At 40.9% G+C, this 20524-nt stretch overlaps 1 protein-coding gene and 1 long non-coding RNA gene across 15 annotated transcripts in view; both read right to left on the bottom strand.

Annotated features, from left to right (window-relative positions):
* The window catches only part of LOC140696935 (uncharacterized), a 61162-nt gene extending 57494 nt beyond the window's left edge, over positions 1 to 3668 (bottom strand). Inside the window, exon 1 of the long non-coding RNA XR_012073633.1 lies at positions 3548 to 3668. This is a non-coding gene — a long non-coding RNA (uncharacterized lncRNA). The remainder of the gene's footprint in view (positions 1 to 3547) is intronic.
* PELI2 (pellino E3 ubiquitin protein ligase family member 2) overlaps positions 1 to 20524 on the bottom strand; it is a 482489-nt gene that overhangs the window by 85517 nt on the left and 376448 nt on the right. The gene's annotated exons all lie outside the window — the stretch shown is intronic.

Genomic DNA, 20524 nt, shown 5'->3' with positions numbered 1-20524 from the left:
GAGGAGTACATTTTTCTTAAAAATGTCTGTATGGCAGGCCCGGAGAAAGTGTTGGTTGAATGCATGTAAAATTCACCGTACACAGGAACGCGAACTTCAAAAGCAGAGTGTCACTGTTAGACTTTTTAAAGTCCCTAGGCCGTTCCTGGGTGACTGTCACCACTGGGCACACCACCGTTCAAGACCCAGGATGAGGGACTATCTCACATTAAGCAGGAAGGAGCCAGCCCGCAAGTCTACTGACAGAAAAATGGAAACATCTGTCAGAGGTTCCAGCTCATCTTTCCCTCTTTTCTACATTTCTCTATTTTTCTACATTGCCCTATTTTCCATATTTCTCTATTTTTTCTACATTTCCCTGTTTTCTGCATTTCTATATTTCTCATGGAAAAACAGTCAATAAATCCAGAATCATCCTTTGATAGGATAACGAAATGTGAGGAACTGCAGCAAACAGGACTTGTTTACAGTTTCACTTTACAGCTTCCTCACTGGGGCTCAGAGAGAGTGAATCATTTATGGGGAGTCCCAAGCAGGAGCAAGTTCCAGGACTCCCAAATTCGCGGGCTAGGGCTCTGCCTTAGGTTTACATTTAAAGACTGAAGCTTAATGTTCTTTCATTTGGTGTTTTATGCCTAGATCAGACAATCTGAATATTAAAGATGACTATGTGTGACTTTTTGATGTAAAAATAGGTCTGTGAAATCCAAACATACTTGTGAGATCCTTAGACAGTTTCATTTAACAACAATCACTAACGGTCTCGAGCCCGGACAAAATCTGTGAGCCGAACAATCAGAATGTTTGAAATGCAAATCTAAGATAATTAATAAAACTGCCAATAGCTCTTCTGCTAAAGCCTGCTTCGATGTTACAAACTCATCCACAACAGGAACTTTAATAAGGAGAGCTGAGTCAGGAACTCAGTTACTCTTTTTCTTTTTAAGCATCATCCCTGCCAGAACTGGAGGCTGTACCCTCACAATCATCAACATTCCCAAAATCTAATATCCAAGATTTCAACATACAGGATTGTATTTTTGGTTGGATGGTGGTAATACTGGTTATTTTGCCATCTTTTAATAAGATTTCTTCCTTCCTAGCCATCACTTCCAGTTCTGGGTTGTACCCTGCTACAGTACCAGTGCAGAGTGCAGTGGTCATGAAGGCAGCCTTGGGTGCAGACGACGGTGCAGGTGTGAGTCTCCACTCCATTTCTCACCAGCTGTGCGGTCTCGGGAGGTTACTTAAGCACTCTGCCTCAGGCGCCTCATCTGAAAAATGGAGGATGAGGTCCTACCTCGTACGACCATCGAGAGCGACATATATGAAAAGCCCACAGAGCAGCATCAGGCACACAGTCAGCAGTCTACTGCTGAGCTCTCAGTATGACTGCAGTAGGGCAGTATGGAGGAAGCAAAGAAAACAGAAGTACGTCCTGTTTTCCTCAAGTACCAAAAAACAACGACAACAAATATTTGGGAAATGAATTATAAACTAGATTGCAAAGAATATAAACATTTATTTTAAGGTCTTGAAGTCCAGCTCTAAGTCACTGCTCCTTGCTTTGTACAAACTCTCCACTAATCACCTCAAATGCTGACTGCCAAGGCGCCTCAACTTGATACCGATCTGCCACACGTCGGGGCAGGCTCCCCAGGGAAGGCAGCCGCAGGTACGCTCCTTCAACGCCAAGTCACCATGGCGGACAGAGCGCCGCCACACACGTGGCACCACCCCGCACAGAGCCTGCAGAACAGCAGGGCTGCACTGTATGTCCAAAGTACACACACAGACAGACTTCGGAGAAATAGTGAGAGTCTGGTTCCCCTGATACGTTCACATATTTTAATTTCTGCAAACAAATGTATCTGTCTATGGAGCCAGTAGGATTTGGGTTTAATCAGAATAAATACGTCAAACTGACCATTAAGCGTAACTGTTTACAACGGGTCACACCAGTTATAAACCTTGGTTCAGCGCTAACCACACCCTGAGAAATCAATAGGATTTACAGTATTATTTTAAATATCATCTTCCATTTTAATATTCCTGATAATAAAAAGTGGCCTTTTAACTAAGTTTGAGAATCTGCCATCTTAGATGAGATGATTAGTGGAACCCTGTCGTTTTGAAAGTTCTTCGTTCTTTAACTGGATTCCACCTCAGCAGCAACATATGAGAAAAAATGACCCAGACTAAATACAGTATAAACACAAAAATGCAACGGAAGTAAACGGCTTCCACTGGAGCCCACGCAGAACTGAGACATTTAGTTTCCAAATAAGGGAATGTGGAGACATTCAGGACAGTCACTAAAGATGATTCAGAAACACCATGTGACCATTCTCATGAGAAAGGACCTGAATAGCAAGGCCGAAACATTGGCTCAAACATGACAGTAATAAAACTGCTTTTGTTTACAGAATTACTGTGAGAAGAGAAGAGAAAGGTATGACCTAAAATTAATGAAATTTAAGAAAATAAGTATCAGAAAATATAAGTGAAGTAAAAATCTAACTCTTTGAAAATATGAATAAAAGATACTTGAGCAAAAAAAAGAGGAAAAATGAAATAAAAATATATAATATTAGGAACAGAAAGGGATATAATTACAGATATGAATGACTAAAAGAAATACGGGTATATTATGGATAACTTAGTAAATCCAGAGCGAAGGGAAGATATGCAAAAATAAAAAATTACTAAAATTCATTACAGAATAGGTAGAAAACAGGAGCCAAAAACTATATGCATAGATATAGAAAAATCAACACCACTCCATTTTACAAACAATAAAAAATTATAAAACAATTTTAAAATGATATAGTTTTTTTTTACATAATGCTGCTGCATGATTAACAGACTACAGTGTAGTGTAAGCTCAACTTTTATAGGCACTAGGAAACCAAAAAAATTGTATGACTTGCTTTATTTCGATACTTGCTTTACTGTGGTGGTCTGGAACTGAACGCACAGTATCTCCAAGGTGTGCCTGTACAGGGATAAATAGACCAATGGAAGAGAACAGAGAGCTATAACCATGGGTCCACATGTTTATGAAGGAATTTAGTGTATGACTGAGAAAATCAATGGGAGGAAGTGCACAGAAAATTGGTTATTGACATGGAAGAACAAAATTGGATCTTCACTTAGCCTACAACTTACAGAAGATAAATTCCAGATGGTTTAAAGTCCTGACTATGAAAAGCAAAACTTTAAAACATATTCAAAGACAATATCAGAAACCATGTCTTTGGCATTAGCACTGGGAAAGATTATTTAAATAAGGCACACAAAAGCACAAGCCACAAAAAGATGGGGAGGAGAAAGATTTATCTGACTATGTTAATATCTAAAACCTTACAACTTCTGCTTCCAGCAGGATGGACTGAGGAGGTCAACAAAATCCTCTCTCCAAAATGCAAGTCTGATACTTGTCAGAACGTGGAGAAACAGAAACTTACATATTGCTGGTAGGAGTGTAAAGTGCTACAAACATCTTGCAGACAATTTAGCAATTGTTAATGACAGAGAATGAACTTACCTCTTACCAAGGAACTCCATTCCAGATGGTGGGTCTGGAGAAACTACTATACATGTGCCTGGAGGAAACTCTCTTTTCTTCAGTAAAAGAGTGTGTGCCCGCAGAGCAAGAGGCAAAAAGATCCAGGGAACAGAACAGTGGCAAAGAGGGCTTGAGCCAGTACATGGAAATTTAATGTTTGCTGACAGTGGCAAGTAAAGTCAGCGAAGAAAGGATGGACTGTTCAATAAAGGACTGAGACACCATTGCTTCTCCTGAAAATAATACAGTGGGACCCCTTACCTCACACCATATCATAGCAAACCTCTCATCAAATCCCTTTACCATGGTTCTTGGATATTTCCAATTATCCATTTAGTCCCCTTTCATCAAAATGAAATTCCATCCATCACTTTAATCTCTCCTGTAAAAACCCTTCCCTCTCTGTCCTGCTTGTCAGACTCTAATTCAGTTTTCTTTCTTTTTCACAGCTGCAGCCAAGCTGCAAAATATTTACACTGGAAAAACAGAGACAGGCTAGTGTCACTTTAAATCACCCTCAACTCTCGGGCAGGCTCTCAACACCACCTAGCAACTCTGCTTCTTGAATTAACTTTTGTCCCCACTATACCTCTCGCCTTTTCAAACTTCCTTCCCACTACCCTATTCCCTTTCCTAAGGGTGGGGACAAAATCCATCATGGGAGCTCCTTCATCTCCACCCCTACATGCATGCCTACATGCACCAGGGCCCTTTCCTTCCCTCCCCTTCTCTCCATAGGCAGGTCATGTGCTCTGAGACACAGCTCTCCTTTTCCCAAGGACCTGTTCCTTCAGTTATGCACCCACTCCCTCCTCATCAATCGTCTACTCCATCAGCAAATGAGCATGCCCTCCTACCATCCATCATTAAAAAGCAAAAAAGAAATACCTCTCAACCCTCAAACCCTCAACTACCCGCCTCCTGGTTTTGCTGTTCTCCATAACTGCACATCTTCTCCAACAAGCGGCCACAGGTGTACTTTTCATTTTTCATCTTCCCTCCACAGCCTACTCCGTTCTCCACTTTGCTCCCAGAGCTCCTTCAACTGTGCTTCAGCCAGCATCACCTCCAACCTGCAAGCTGTCAAATCTAACAGCCGCTTTCCTTTAATCTTCATCTTCTTGTACCACTCAGCAGCATCTGATGTTGTCAGTGACTCCCTTCTGCTCTGGAGACACTCTTCTCTCATCTTCCAGGACACCAAGCTCTCTTGGTTCTCTTCCTAGTTTTCTGGCCACTCCTTGTCAGTCTTTCACTAAAGGCTGGGTTGTCCAGTGCTCAGTCCAAAATCTTCCACCCCTCTTTACACTGCTGAATTCCAGAATCACATCTCCAATTTGTACCCTCAACCCTTCCACTCATATCTCATTGGCACCTCAAACTAAACAGGTCCCAAATCAAGCTCTTGAATTTCCCCCTACACTGCCTCCTCTCTATTGCCTTCACTTCAGTGAATGGCACCATCATCCAGTTAATTACATCAGTTCTCATCCACGTGATGTGTAGTGTGTCTGCCCTTCGATTGGACATCACTGCCATTAAGTTCCTCTGGGCTTCATGGAACTCTTTTGTCGTGTTCTAACAATACCCAGACTTCAGGAGCCATGACAACCATGCAGCCAAATCTCTTACATTTTACACTTAAGGACAAATGGTTGATCCTACAAGTTGTATTCCTTCATACTATTTTAAATTGGGAAAGAATGTTTAGTTTCTACCATTCAGAAATCGCAAATTAGGAGGAAAAACTGATGTGAAAAATCCCTTTCCCTTCCTCTGTGTACACAGTTCAAAATTTTCTTTGTTACATTTAAACTATATCCATGTATGTCAGTCTGTTTTTGGACTCCTGTTATGTTACAGGTAGAAATAAACCATTCATTTGAAGCAGAAAAAAAAAAGGCAAGTCCTATTGTTTCTTTCTTACAAAATATGTTCACTTCTCTATATTTCCACTGTTACTACCTCTGCTGTTATCAGCCAGAACTGTCCAGAGAAATAGAACGTGCGTGCATGCGTGTGTGTGTGTGTGTGTGTAAAGAGGTTTTTTCTTTGTTTTTTAAAGGAACTGGCTCATATGATCACAGAGACTGGCAAGTCCAGTATCTGCAGGGTGGGCTGATGCCATGGTTCAGGTCTGAGGCTGCCTGCTGCAGTTCCCTCTTACTCGGAGAGCCAGTCTTTTTTGCTCTGTTCCGGCCTTCAATCTATTTAGATGAGTTCCCCCGCATTATGGAGGGCAATCTTTTCCTCAAGAGTCCACTGATTAAATTTTAATCTCATCCAAAAACACCCTCAAAGAAACATCCAGAATGTTTCACCACATATCTGGGCCCCATAGCCAAGCTAACAAGTAAAATTAACCATCACTCTGGTCTAAGCCACCTCCTCTCTGGTTCAATGTATTACAATAGCCTCATAACTTGTTTTTGCTTCCATCCTTACTCTCCATATTAAAGCCAAAGAAAATCTCTCCCTTTGTAAATCTTCCTTCCTTTGTAAATCTCTTCCTTTATAAATCTCTCCCTAACCCCCCAACAGCTTCCTACTGCACCCAGATTCACCAAGGCCCCTGACCAAGCCCTGAAGGGTCCATTACTTCTGGACCCTCATCTCACGCCCAAGTCCACTCTCCACTAACAACCCTCAAATCTGCCTCAGGGTCTTGGAATCCGCCTCCTTCTCTATGTGCAAAGCTAACATCTATGTGTCCCTTCATAACTCAGCATAACTAAAGGTTGTGTCCCTGGACCACACAGTCATCTCTGTCACCGTTTCCTTGACAACACAGATGAAAGTTACCTATTTACTTGTGCAGTTACTTACTTAATGTGCACCTCTGCCACTCTAAACCCCATTAGTGCAGGGCCCCAGAGCCTGGCGCAGAGGAGATGCTCAATCAATATTCACTTAAAAATTTTAAAAGTTCAAACAAGAAAAATCTAAATATAAAAAACAAAAGTTAAGTATTTTGAAAAAAGAAGGTATGTAAACCTTGAGATGGAGTATTTCCTAAGCAAAACAGGAAAGTTACAAATTGTAACTGGACCAAAAAAAAAAAATAATCCAGATATGATTATATCACGATTAAAAAACCTCAAATATGTGATTAGATGCCATGAACAAAGTTAAAAGACAACTAAAATATACACAATATATGTATCAAAAAAGTCTTAAAATTTAAAAAAGTCAAACAATGCAATTCAAAAATAGGCAAGGAATTTAAACATAAGATATTTAATAAATGCCAGGAAATCAGCAGACATTCCAATCTTAACCCAGCAGATGGGCAAAATTAATTAACATTTAAAAAATAAAAATAGGAAATATTTTTTAAAGATTGAAGATAATGATTTAAAAATGGTTCTACTGGTCACTTTTCAAGTGGAGCGTGCAGTCCCAGTGCAGTGGGCCAGACAGCTTCGGAGAAAAGGAATGCGGGAAAGCCAGGGGGAGGGGGGAGGTTTTTTTCCCTTACAGCCACATCTGTGATGAATCCACACGGAGTTTGTTTGAAGTAGATTACACATTTTCCAAAGCAAAGATTACCAACCCAGAGACAGTGACATAATTACAGTCTCATCACCAGACAGCAAAATATCAAGAACTGACTTTTTTCTGTGGCTTGAATTCCTCAGTAAACACAGACTGACAAGTACCTTCTTCAGAAATAAAAGCCAAACACATTAGTTTCAGGATTCACAATGTGCACCCTTCCCTCCAAAAAAGGCTTTAGAAAGAAACAGATATAGTTATTTTAAGGAGGGAAATTACTCCCAAGAAATCTCTTGCTTCTCTCTAGCTTTTAGATTCACTTGGTATCCATCAATCATATGTTCATACTAACCTCCACAATATTGGAAATTACATTTAAAAATTATAGTTACTTAAAATTTTAAGCAGTTCTGTATCCTAATTTACTCATCTCTTAAGATACTCTTAAGATGAGTAAATGCCTAATTCTATCAGGATCTCCCCCTACCCCGCCCTGGGAACCCTAAGTTGGCATTTTAGAGTTAAGCAGAAGATCTGTTCTGCTGACTGGCAGTATACTCTCAGGAGCGGCGCTCTCCTGTCCCAGCACCATTTACACTCTGCCCGACAACTGCGCCCGCAAACTGCAGCTTGTAATGGTCCTCAGCTTCTAAGAATGGTGTCCAAAACTGCCCACTGGACAGATTAAGCTTTTTGACATCTGATTCACCTTTTTTCCCCAGCATTATTGAGAGGACTAACATATAACATTGTATAAATTTAAGGTGTACAACCTATTGATTTGATACACATACATTAAAAAATGATTATTACCATAGCTGTAGATGTCACTGTCATTATATTTCTTTTTTGTGGTGAGAGAATTTAAGATTTACTCTTAGCAACTTTCAAGTAAAAAATATATATATATGTGTGTGTGTGTGTGTATATATATATATAAACAGTATTATTTCCTATGAACACCATGGTGTACACTAGATTCCAGAATGTGTAACTGAAAACGTGTATGTCTGACCAACACCTCCCCGTTTTCCCCACTCCCCAGCCCTTGGTGACTACCCTTCTTAGCACAGACATACCTAGGAAATACCGCAGGTTCAGTTTCAGATCTCCACATAAAGCGAGAACCACAATAGAGCAAGGCACACAAATTTCTTGGTTTCCCAGTGGAGATAAAAATTATGTATACACTATACTGTAGTCTATTAAGTGTATAATAGTATTACATCTAAAAAAATAATGCATATACCTTAGTTAAAAAATACTTTACTATTAAAAAATGCTAACCATCATCTGAGCCTTTAGGGAGTCATAGTAGTAACATCAAAGACCACTGATCACAGATCACCATAACAAATATATTAATAATGAAAATTTTTGAAATACTGTAAGGATTATAAAAATGTGATACAGAGATCTGAAGTGAGCAAATGCTGTTGGGAAAATGGTGCCAACAAACTTGCTGGACACTGGGTTGTTGCAAACCTTCAATTTGTTATATATTAAAAAAAAAAACACCCGCATTGTCTGCAAAGCACAACGAAGTGCAATAAAACAAGGTATGTCTATATTTTTTTCTATGAGTTCAGATTTGTTAGATTCCATGTAAGTGATACACAGTATCTTTCTTTATATATCCGATTTATTTCAATTAGCACAATGCCCTCAAGGTCCATCCATGTTGTGGCAAATGGCAGGATATCCTTCTCATAGCTGAATAATACTCATATACACACACACACACATATACATACACACAAACAGATCTTCTTTATTGACTCATCCACTGATGAACACTTCAGTTGTTTCCATGTCTTGGCTATTATAAATAATACTACAATGAACATGAGAGTGCAGATACCTCTTCGAGATCATGTTTTCATTTCCTTCGGATATACACCCGGAAGTGGGATTGCTGAGTCATGTGGTAGTCCTAGTTTAAGGTTTTTGAGAAAACTCTACACCGTCTTCCACAGCGGTTGTACCAATTTACACTTCCATCAACAGTGCATAACAATTCCCTTTTCTCCCACATCCTTGCCAACATTTATCCCTTGTGTTTTTGACGATACCCATTCCAGCAGGTGTGAGGTGACACGTCATGTGATTTTGACTTGCATTTCTCAAAAGATTAGTGACGTCAAGCATTTTTTCATGTACCTGTTGGCCATCTGGACATCTTTGGAAAAATGTCTGCAGTTCCTCCACCCATTTCTTAGTCAAATTGTTTTTTTGCTATTGAGGTGTATGAGTTCCTTACACATTCTGAACATTAATCCCTTAGAACATATATATGATTTGTAAGTATTTTCTCCCATGCCATAGGCTTCCTCTTCATACGATACCCATTCCAGCAGGTGTGAGGTGACACGTCATGTGATTTTGACTTGCATTTCTCAAAAGATTAGTGACGTCAAGCATTTTTTCATGTACCTGTTGGCCATCTGGACATCTTTGGAAAAATGTCTGCAGTTCCTCCACCCATTTCTTAGTCAAATTGTTTTTTTGCTATTGAGGTGTATGAGTTCCTTACACATTCTGAACATTAATCCCTTAGAACATATATATGATTTGTAAGTATTTTCTCCCATGCCATAGGCTTCCTCTTCATACGATACCCATTCCAGCAGGTGTGAGGTGACACGTCATGTGATTTTGACTTGCATTTCTCAAAAGATTAGTGACGTCAAGCATTTTTTCATGTACCTGTTGGCCATCTGGACATCTTTGGAAAAATGTCTGCAGTTCCTCCACCCATTTCTTAGTCAAATTGTTTTTTTGCTATTGAGGTGTATGAGTTCCTTACACATTCTGAACATTAATCCCTTAGAACATATATATGATTTGTAAGTATTTTCTCCCATGCCATAGGCTTCCTCTTCATTTTATTGGTGGTTTCCTGGGCTGTGCAGAAGCTTTTTAGTTTGATGCAATTCCACTTGTTTCTGCTCTTGTTGCCTTGGCTTTTTGGTGTCAAATCCAAGAAATTGTCAAGACCGATGTCAAGAAGCTCGCCCACTACGTATTCTTCTAAGAGTTTTACAGTTTCTGGTCTTACACTCAAGTCTTTAATCCACACTGTGAGTTGATCACTGTTATGGTGTAAGGTAGGGGACCAGTTTCATTCTTTTGTATGCAGCTGTTCAGTTTTCCCAACACCATTTACTGAAGAGACTATCCTTTCCTATATTTTTGGCTCCTCTGTTGTAAATTAACTAACCATATACATACCTGGGTTTATTTGGGGGCTCTCCATTCTGTTCTATTGGTCTATGTGCCTGTTTTTATGCCAACACCACACTGTTTTCATTACTATAGCTTCTAATATAGTTTGAAATCAGGAAGCGTGATGCCTACAGCTTTGCTTTTCCTTCTCAGGACTGCCTTGTTTACTGGGGTCTTTTGTGGTTCCAACCACATTTTAGGACTGCTTTTTTCCTATTTCGGTGGAGAATGCCATTGGAATGTTGATAGGGATTACAGTGAACCGGTAGATTGCTTTGGGTCTCATTCACATTTAAATAACCAAAATATCTCTGCGGCACTGCTCCAAAATTTAAGAAGTGGTGAAATAATAAAAACTGAAACAGCAAAGGAGGGAGACTTTTTCTAGTGGGTGGTCTGCAGGATTTTAATATAGAAGGTGGTGGCATTTAGGGGAAAGGTATCCCCACGTGTTTCATTAGTGCCAATTTTCATAAGTGAAAATATCTCCACTGCCTCTGAAGCCTTTAGCTAAATTGCTGAAAGGTCTTTCACACAGTAATTCTGTCTTACGGCCATTAAAATGCCCGACTAGCTTCAAAACTGCCTTAGCAAACAGATGCTGTCAAAAATGGCTTCAGCCTCAAACCAGCTGCGAGGTGAGAATGGAAGATGCCATGGGAGCATCCTCTGAAAAAGAGAATGGGCACCTCAGGAGGGGCTGCATGTGGGAGGGCAACACCCAGCTTTGCCTCGGTGGTACGGGCAGTGTTTGTCTCCACGCCTCTACTAGAAAACCCGGCAATGGTGCGATGGTAACAAGCAAACATAAGGACACAACACAGTAAGTAAACACTGTGAACACTGAGCCACAAGAGATTTTTAGAAATATGGGTGGGGTTTTTTTTTCTTTTTTTGAAGAGGCAGGGAAGTTTTTACAGGAAAGGTTGTAAGGAATACCAAAGAGGAAACATTTTTTCTACACTATTTACCTCTGGCTTGCATGTACCCTTCCATGAGCATGAATGCCTGAAAATGCTTTTATGAAAAGCTGTAGGAACGTGTGTCAAGGAAAAATATTAAATTAATAAGCACCCAGTTTACAGCTTTAGATTTCATTCTCATCAGTGGTAAGTGGATGGTCCTGCATTCACTACCACCATCACTGTACAATGAGTGCAGGGAGATCTGACCTTACACAGCTGGGCCTGGAACTCGAATAAACAGGACCAACATTCCGTTCTTATTTTCACATATGCAAAGGGCAAGATCTTAAATGAACCAAACCCTTACAATTCCCCTCTGACTGAACTGAGAGAGGGAAAAGGAGGCCATTGTATGAAAGACTTCACCTGCCATTCTCTGAACGTGGGGCTTTATCTTGTGTACGACAGAGAAGGGTTCAAGGTTTAACTGGGTGAAGTGATGTCACTGAGCAGACAGTGGTCTGAAGAAGAGAGCGCCTCATGTGACCTTAAAAGCATATTAGCACCTCAGTAGCACCTAGTAGGCATGAAGGGACTAGGGCCTGAGCAGAAAGGAAAACTATTAGGGCTTCATCCATCCGTCTACTCAAAAGCCACTGCAGATGTTAACCCCAGGGATGGGCGATGGAGATGTGGAGGAGGGGAGCTTGGGGTTGGTGGAGACATCGGTTCTGCAGGATCGATGGGCTCACTGGTTGGGGGTGGTGCTTGGGTTATGAGGGGAAAGGAAAGGTGAAGCATGATACCAAGCTTATCACTTAGACTACGAGGTAGGTGGTGATGGGACTATAACCACAGACAGGAAGTTCAGAAGAGTCTAAGGGACAGGTGGGGTTAGGAGTAGATGCGAGAACAAAAACTGAGATACTGCTCCAGGTACTGCAGGAAGGGAGACAGAGACATATGGGAGCCACCACTACACTGGGAACACTCACTGTCTGTATTCCATATTTCATGCAATAAAAAATATCTTAGCAGAAGCCCTAAGTACACATTTCTCATAAGAAGACATACAGATGGCCAAAAGGCACATGAAAAGATACTCAACTAATTATTAGAGACATGCAGATCAAAACTACAATGAGGTATCACTGCACACCAATCAGAATGGCATCTTTAAAAAGTCCACAAATGGTAAATGCTGGAGAGGGTGTGGAGAAAAAGGAATCCTCCTACACTGTTGGTGGGAATGTAAATTGGTGTAGCTTCTATGGAAAACAGTATTAGAAGTTTCTTAAGAAACTAAAAATAGAGTTGCCATATGATCCAGCAATCCCACTCCTAGGAATGTATCTGGAAAAGACAAAAACTCTAATTTGAAAAGATACACGCACCCCACATGTTCACAGCAGCACTATTTTCAATAACAAGACATGGAAGCAACCTAAATGTCCGTCAAGAGATGATTGGATAAAAATGTGGCATATATATATATATATATATATATATATATATATATATATATATATATACATACACACACACATATATACATACACACAATGGACTAATATTCAGCCTTAAAACAGAATGAAATAATGTCATTTGCAGCAACATGGATGGACCTAGAGATTATCATATTAAGTGAAGTAAGTCAGACAGAGAAAGATAAATATCGCATGATATCGTTTATATGTGGAATCTAAAAGAAAAGAAAAAGAAACCTGATACATATGAACTTATTCAAACCAGAAACAGATTCACACAGAAAACAAACTTGTGACCAAAGGGGAAAGGGATGGGGGGAGGGATAAATTAGGAGTTTGGGATTTGCATATACACACTACTATACATAAAATACGTGGTGTCCAAGCCCCCATCCAAGCCCTGGCCCCACCCAACCCCTCCCCAATACTGCTTTTTTTATTTTATGAAATTAGCAACCAGTACCACAACCAAGGCTCTGACAAAATGAATTTGTCCTTGTCAGAGCAGATAATGGGTGAAATTCAAGAAAGAAGGAGCTTCAGCTGACTGGGATAACAGAGAAAACAGTGTTCCTTCCAGCCCATACTCCCATCCGGAAGCCCCTCTTAATCCAGGCCAAATACAGATTAACCCCGTATCGAAAGTCAGTTTGTAAAGCACCCTCCTCCACAAAGCCTGATTCCGAGCAATGGTTCCGCAAAGCAGCCCACAATCACTGAAGAAGAATCTGATACCTATTCACTCAGCCACACCATCTGCCGGAGCACACCGCAACACAGCTTCTAAAAATGAAGATTAACTTGTTAAAACACTTTCTCAGTTACGATCTTCACCTTAGGTCTCCAATCTGTGACATGGCGGAAAAAATAAGCATCAATGAAAGGAAGGAAAGAGGTAATACTATACGCAATATTCTTAGAAGCAAAGAGAATCATCCTGGTTAACATTTATTGAGCATTTCTAATGTGCCAGACACCATTCAAAAAGCTAAGAACTTTATGTGTATTAACCCACTCATTCTAACCTATGAGTTGAGTAATATTAGTATTTTCTTTCACTTGAGAGATGAGCCAACTGAGGTTCAGAGTGGTTATCACTTGGCTGAAGAAGAGCTGGGGTTTCAACCGGGGCATCTGACCCCAGAATCTACACTCTGAGCCAGATTTCACACAGACTAGTCTCATCAGTGGTCCTCAATTAGGGTCATTCTGCCCTACAGGGGACATTCATCAATGTCTGGAGACAGCTTGGGTTGTCACAACTGGGGGAAGGGGTGCTACTGGCATCGAGGGGATAGAGGCCAAGGATGCCGCTGAACACCGTACAACGTACAGCACAGCCCACGACGAAGAACGACCCAGTCCAGCTGTTAGGAGTGCCGAGGCTGAGAAATCCTGACTGAACATTCAGCAACTTCTTAATAATCTTTCTTTCCTTTACCACTAGTGCACGGAATCAGGAAGAACCAGAAGCAAACAGTATTACAAATCCATCAGTGTATTTAAAGACCAAGTAGAAGAAAGTAAATTGGAGCTAAAAGCTTTGTTCAATTAAAAAAAAAAAAACAACCAAAATAGCTTCCCATTAAAAAAAAAAAAGGGTTATATTCTAAAAAAGAAAACAAAGGTAGTAACCAGAGTCAAAACTTCTTTGAAAATCTGATTCTGTATCACAGCTCAAAGAGAAAAGTTCTCAAAGTTACAGTTTGGGGTGCCAAATTCTGAGGGTTACAATGGAGTCCTGACTCCACTAAAGGAATTCATGTTGTCTCTGTCTAATCTCACAGGCACAGAAGGGGGACAAGGCCAAGAAGGGCTTCCCATGGGTACCAGTGACACCCCTCAGGTAAGGTCCTTCTGCCAGCTGGCTGCAGACAACCTATCTGAGACGTCAGCATTTGAGGACTTCTGCTGCCTTCCCCTCCACGCTGCCCACCCCAGTCAACAGGTCTCCTGCCTTTGTTATGTCCCCCACCCCATCACGTGACTCATTGCTACCGACAGTCATATTTCATTTTCCATCTGAGGATTCCATCTGGGTGTCAGATAACTATTAATTTCCACAAATAAGAAAACACTTTAACCAATCCGACCATGAGGAATGCTAAAAATTCGTATGTATTTTCTGAGAGATGCTTTCATCTGTCTCTGGGCAAAAGTTACCAAACTCCTCGGCACTTCGATGAAATAACGTAAATTAAATGAGAAGCTATGGATTCTAAAAATCATGGACAACTATCATTCATTTCATCAGCACCTGAACACTGTCCCCAGGGCCTCTGCCTGTAAAGGGAGGGCCTGATCTCAGAGAGCTTACACTCTACAGGGAACCCCTGGGACAGGTCTAATGCCAGGTGGGGAAGCAACTCTAGGACACAAATTTCACAGGGAGGGAGAGTCTGGGGATGGTCATTCAAATTTCAGAATAAAGTTTTGAAGATGCTATTTTGGGGGTATGCAATTAAGTGAGGAATTAAATATTAAAGATAAGCTTATATTTTTAAATAGTCAAATCCAACAATACAATGAAAATGAGTGTCTATGGTACTTGAAAAGGGAATCACTCTTAAGTATTTTCAAGCCACTGATTACATTAAGCTGGTGGTTCAGCTGATGCTGGGCAAAAATTGCCACCCTGGAGGGGTACAGAGGGGCTTTCAAAGGACCATATGATTCCACCACAGCTTTACAACGTCCGTGCTCGGTAACTAGAAGAACACTTACTAATTCCCGAGAGTCTGCCCGGCTGGGAGGTGTGTGTGCTGGCCATTCTGTGTAACCCTCACGGCAACTCTGAAGGCGGCTGCTTTGCCCAGAGCGCTGTGTGGCCTGCCCCAGGTACAGGCCTAGCAAAGGAAGAGCCAAGATTTCAGGTAAGTCCGTCTTACATCAGAGTCTGTGTTCTTCCTGTCTCCTCCATCAGGCTGCCTCCCTACTTCACAAATGTGAGAAGTGAGGACAACTGGGTATGCAGGCCCCCAGCTGTAACGTGGGTAGTAAGTTTTCGGAGAGGAAAAAAAAAAAATTCAAAGTTTTGTATAAAATTAGAGTTTTTCCCCCCAGATATTCAATTCTGTGGAATCATTACTGTTTTAGCAAGCTAACCAGTTTTCTAAGTGAGACTACGTTTCTCACTCGTGCAACAGGTAGCTAGCTAGGTTTCAAATTGCTGCGGGCTCTGCATGGGAATGCTGGGAGCTGTCCCTGACTTCCGTTTAATCTGATTTCACACCCTAAAGTAAAACTGCTAACTGTAAATAGTATCTTCAATAATTTACAAAAACTTAACTGCGATTTTAGTGGGATTAAAACTTTAAAGCATACTGGATAACAAAATGAATGTTCACACAATGAATACTACATAGCAATGATCAAACTGTTATTATATCCAACATGGGATATTGCCCTCACAAACATAATGCTGCATGAAAGAAATCAAACAAAAATGTGCATACTCTATAGATCCAATTTATATGAAGTGCAAAAAGAGAGACAACAAGTCTAAGGTGTTATGTCACGATGATGGTTACCTGGTTCCTGCTTGGGGTAGGGGGACGGTGACAGGGAGAGCACAGGGGTCTTTCCGGTGCTGGCAACGTGGTTTCTTGATCTGGGTACTTTTTAAATGGGTGTCTTCACTTTATGAAAATCCATCAAACTCTACACTTTTGATATGTACACTTTAAAGAGCGTCTTCTTAAAAATAAATGCTAGGTAAGATCTAGAATTTACCAGAATTCCCGTTCTTCTGCATTTTAAGGGAATCATCTTTTATAATACTAGTTCTATCTAGCTCATAAAACTTGTGTACCAGTGGTATTTACAAGTTTAAAAACGTACATTATTGGATTATTGATATTACACTGCAGAGTAATATAATAAAAATTACTTCTTAAAATGCTAGGGGGTGATATTCATGTTAACAGTTTCAACCAGGCACTACGGAAAGACAAAGTGTTATTTTAATCTAACTATTCATGTGAAACAGAGGTTTAACTCTATGTTGAAAAAATACAGAATTACTCCTTCGAAAGGCAAGGAATGAAAGTAATGTTGGCAATCTGAAGAACACATGAGGAACCAAAACAATTTAGGCCAGAAGCATTTTCACATAAGAATGTCTCACCAAAATGTTCTAACTAGTAAGTACATTCTCCAATGAAGAAATACACTGATTTTCTAATTTAGTGGGTTCAACAATTCAGAAATCATTCATTATTAAACCTTCACCACTGTGACCTAAAGAAAATCATCAATTGAAATTGTAACATGGACAGAGGAGATTTATCTTCGAATCATGAAGCTGCAGTTTAAATTTTTAATCTGTCAGTGCATTTTAAATAAAAGGTTTTTTTTTTACATAATCAAACTGCCAATAATTAAGTATGGACGCTAGTTTTCATTGTTTCCTGAGCCCATTTATAACTTCTTATAACAGATAATTAATACTTTCCAGAGAAACCAATCACTAATATTAGCTCCTACTAATTGATCACTACAGTGTACTAGGCACATGAAATGTTCCAAGTATTTCCCTTCAGGAGTCACTATCTGGAGGCAGACTGCAAATTGTTTTGAAATAGTTGCAATATATGCAAATAGTGGGTGTTTCTCCCTACAAAAGGATTATGCACCCCCAACTTTTGAACTCAGTTTAGCCAGGACACTTGCTTTAGTCAGTGAAATTCAACTATGTCACTTCTAGGTTGAAGCTTTAGAGCTATATTCTCTCTCTTATCTCCCCCATAATCTCTGAAATAGAAGTCAAAATGCACCTTCCATCTGGGTCCCTGAATTTCCATGATGAACACAGCCCCCATGCTATGTTCCCCACCCCGTGACGGACATGAAGGGTCTATTTATATTGTTATAAACCCTCTAAGGTTTGGGAGTTGTCTGTTACTGCAAGATAACCTGGCCTATACTGACACAAATCTGTTTTGTAAAAGTGGAAAGTGAAGCACAGAAAAGTTTTCTGCCCACGAGACTACAGCTCGTAAATGGAGGGAACTAAGAACTCAGAAGTCAGAACTCCAAAGACCACACTTGGATGCAATTCTCATTTTCAGTTATTTTACAAAACTTAACTATTTCTTCTTAAAACTCTCAATAACAAATACGTGGTTCTTGAGATCAGAATAATAAAAGAGGCACACAAGTTTTTATACAAAGCTGGTTATCACAGTGTTGTTTCTGTTAGAGAAAACTTAGAAACAATAGGAAAAGGATGATTTTAATTTACCAAATGTGCCTTAAGTATCAACTGACCCGTGCATCTGCCCGTGGGTCTGCACAGTCTCAACACATTAGTCACCGACCCATTAGAACAACCAGCTGTCCCGGCACATGCCCAAGGCAGGTCACGCCATCTGGTGACTTACTCCACAAACCGGGCTGGGCAGCAGGACCTCAGGCAGGACAGACAGTCCCTGTCTTCAAGGGGCTTGCTGCCCAGCACAACAGGACTGCAAGCCGACAACACTACTGCAGCATCAGGGCGCCTGTGGAGATGTACAAACGCTGTCTGTCCTTCAGGAGTTCACAGAAGACCCTTTCACGAAGCCTGGGGTATGGAGCATCAGGGAGAGTTTCTAGGGGGAAGTGACCTCTGGGCTGTGTTTTAAAGGATGGTGGTGTATAGCACAGGGAACTATGTTCAATGTCTTGCAATAAACTTTAATGAAACAGAATATGGAAACAAATTACATATACACACACACACATACACATATGACTGGGACATTGTGCTGTACACCAGAAATTGACACACTGTAACTGACTGTACTTTAATTTAAAAAAAAAAAAAAGGATGGTAGGAGTATAGGCGTACACGGCTGGAGCACATCTAAGAAATGAGAAGGTGGAAGGTGCGGAGTAGAGGGAAAACATGGCCACCTGGGGAATTTAACTTGAACATCAGGTTGAAATGCAAAGAGAGGGATGGATGGTCCTGCAGGGCTCATCTGACAGCAGAATAAGGACAAACAGCAAAGCAAGAAGGAGCCTGAGCTAGTCACGTAAGAGCTCCTGCACCTGGGATCCACTGGGCTCCCCTAAACTCTAACTCCGGCAGGACAAAACCAAAGGTTCCTGAAGCCACTCATCGACGCCCTGCCCATGACATAGGTGTGATCAATAAAGAGCTTGTAAGCAGGCATCCCTGTGAATCAGTCAGCAGCACCGGACTTGAAAGAGGCTGAAGTACTTGCTCACAAAAGGTAAGGTCAACCGTGCTCTTCAATGTCAAAGGCAAAAGAATAATACAACAGGCTACAGCAAGTTCAAGCCAGTCAGCGGTACCTCTGTGACCCTCCCTCGAAGGCTATAAAACCTACTCAGCTGCACAGATTTCATTTTGATATATGTTTTACTACTTGGTGCATTAACTACCCATGCAAACAAACCAGCTGCTTGAATTCAAGTCTCCATCAATGTTCCTTTTGTAGAAAAAGCTCTCTCTGCAAAGCACCCAATTTCCAACTGGACAGCTTACCCTAATAGCGCTAATAATCCTTAAGCTGGCAAAGTAACTTTCATTTCAACTAACATCATGTTCATTTATTTTATCATTACAGCAGTCCTAGTTTGGAAACAAATGGGTTTTCCAGGTCACACTCCCGGGAGGTGGGAAACTCAGGAGCAGACCCTAGCTTGTCCCAGCACTTTCCATCTGCCACCTGCAGCTACAACCCAACACTCCAGGTCCTGGGCAACACACCCGGCCGAGGAACCTAAGCTTGCTTACTGTACTTCTCTGAACTTAAGTCCCCCATGAGTACAATGAGGAGTCAGTCTGAATACAGTTCCAATTTTCATGTCCTATATTTCTACACAGGAAAAGTTACAGTAAAAGATTCTCTTCCTCCATGAGAAGATAGGACGGGTGTAAGTCCCCGAATCAAAGTCATAATTCAAATAAGGTTAAGCAAAGCCAGAATTTTAAGTATAAACACAAGTGTTCTCCCACACTGATGTTTTCAAAGCAACTCTTTAATAAAATTGTGCTTTAAGGACAATGCAAATTAAGTATGATTTTTCCAACTAATACATAAATCACGTCAATAGTATAATTATTATGTATCAGTAATGCAGAGAATTACACTGATAATTAAGTTACTGTGTGCTTGAGTCAAGCCTTCCTGCTCCAACACTCTGGATCTGAAAGAACAAAAAACCTCCTTCCCTGCCTCCCCATTCTCTGATGGAGCCCATATCCTTCTGTTTCCCACAACGCAAGGTTAGGAGCTGCACAGTAATTAAGTACTTTGTGTTTCACTTTCCATAAAATAGCATATATGTTTTCTCTTGCTGCTGTAAAAAATTACCACAAAACTTAGCAGCTACACACACCACAAATTTATTATCTCACAGATGTGCTGGGCTGGAGGCTTGGCTGGTTTCTCTACCCAAGTCTTACGAGGTCAGAATCAAGAGGTTGGCAGGGCCGCAATCCTTCATGAGGCTCCAGGGAGAAATCTGTTTCCAGGGATATTCAGAGTGCTGGCAGAACTTAGTTCCACGTGACTGCAGGACTGAGGCCCCCCCCCGGTTCCTGGCTGCTGCCAGCCACGGTTGTTCTCCACGTCTAGGCTGCCCACATTCCCTGGCTCACAGCCCCTCTCCTCCACCTTCAAATCCAGAACCAGCAGGCTGAGTCCTGCTTGGGCTTCAAAGTCTCCCACTCCTCCTGCCCTCACCTCTGAGTCTTCTAACTCCCTCCGTGGCTTTGAAGGACCCCTGTGACTACACAGGGACCACTATGATAATCCAAGATAATCTCCCTACTTTAAATTCCATGACCTGAATTCCATCTGCAAAGTCCCTTCAGCCATGCATCTTATTCA

This window comes from Vicugna pacos, chromosome 6 (genome assembly GCF_048564905.1).
Source record: "Vicugna pacos chromosome 6, VicPac4, whole genome shotgun sequence".
NCBI classification, from domain to species: domain Eukaryota; kingdom Metazoa; phylum Chordata; class Mammalia; order Artiodactyla; family Camelidae; genus Vicugna; species Vicugna pacos.
Note: the sequence above shows the minus strand (reverse complement) of the source record. Positions and strands in the feature narration are given on the sequence as shown.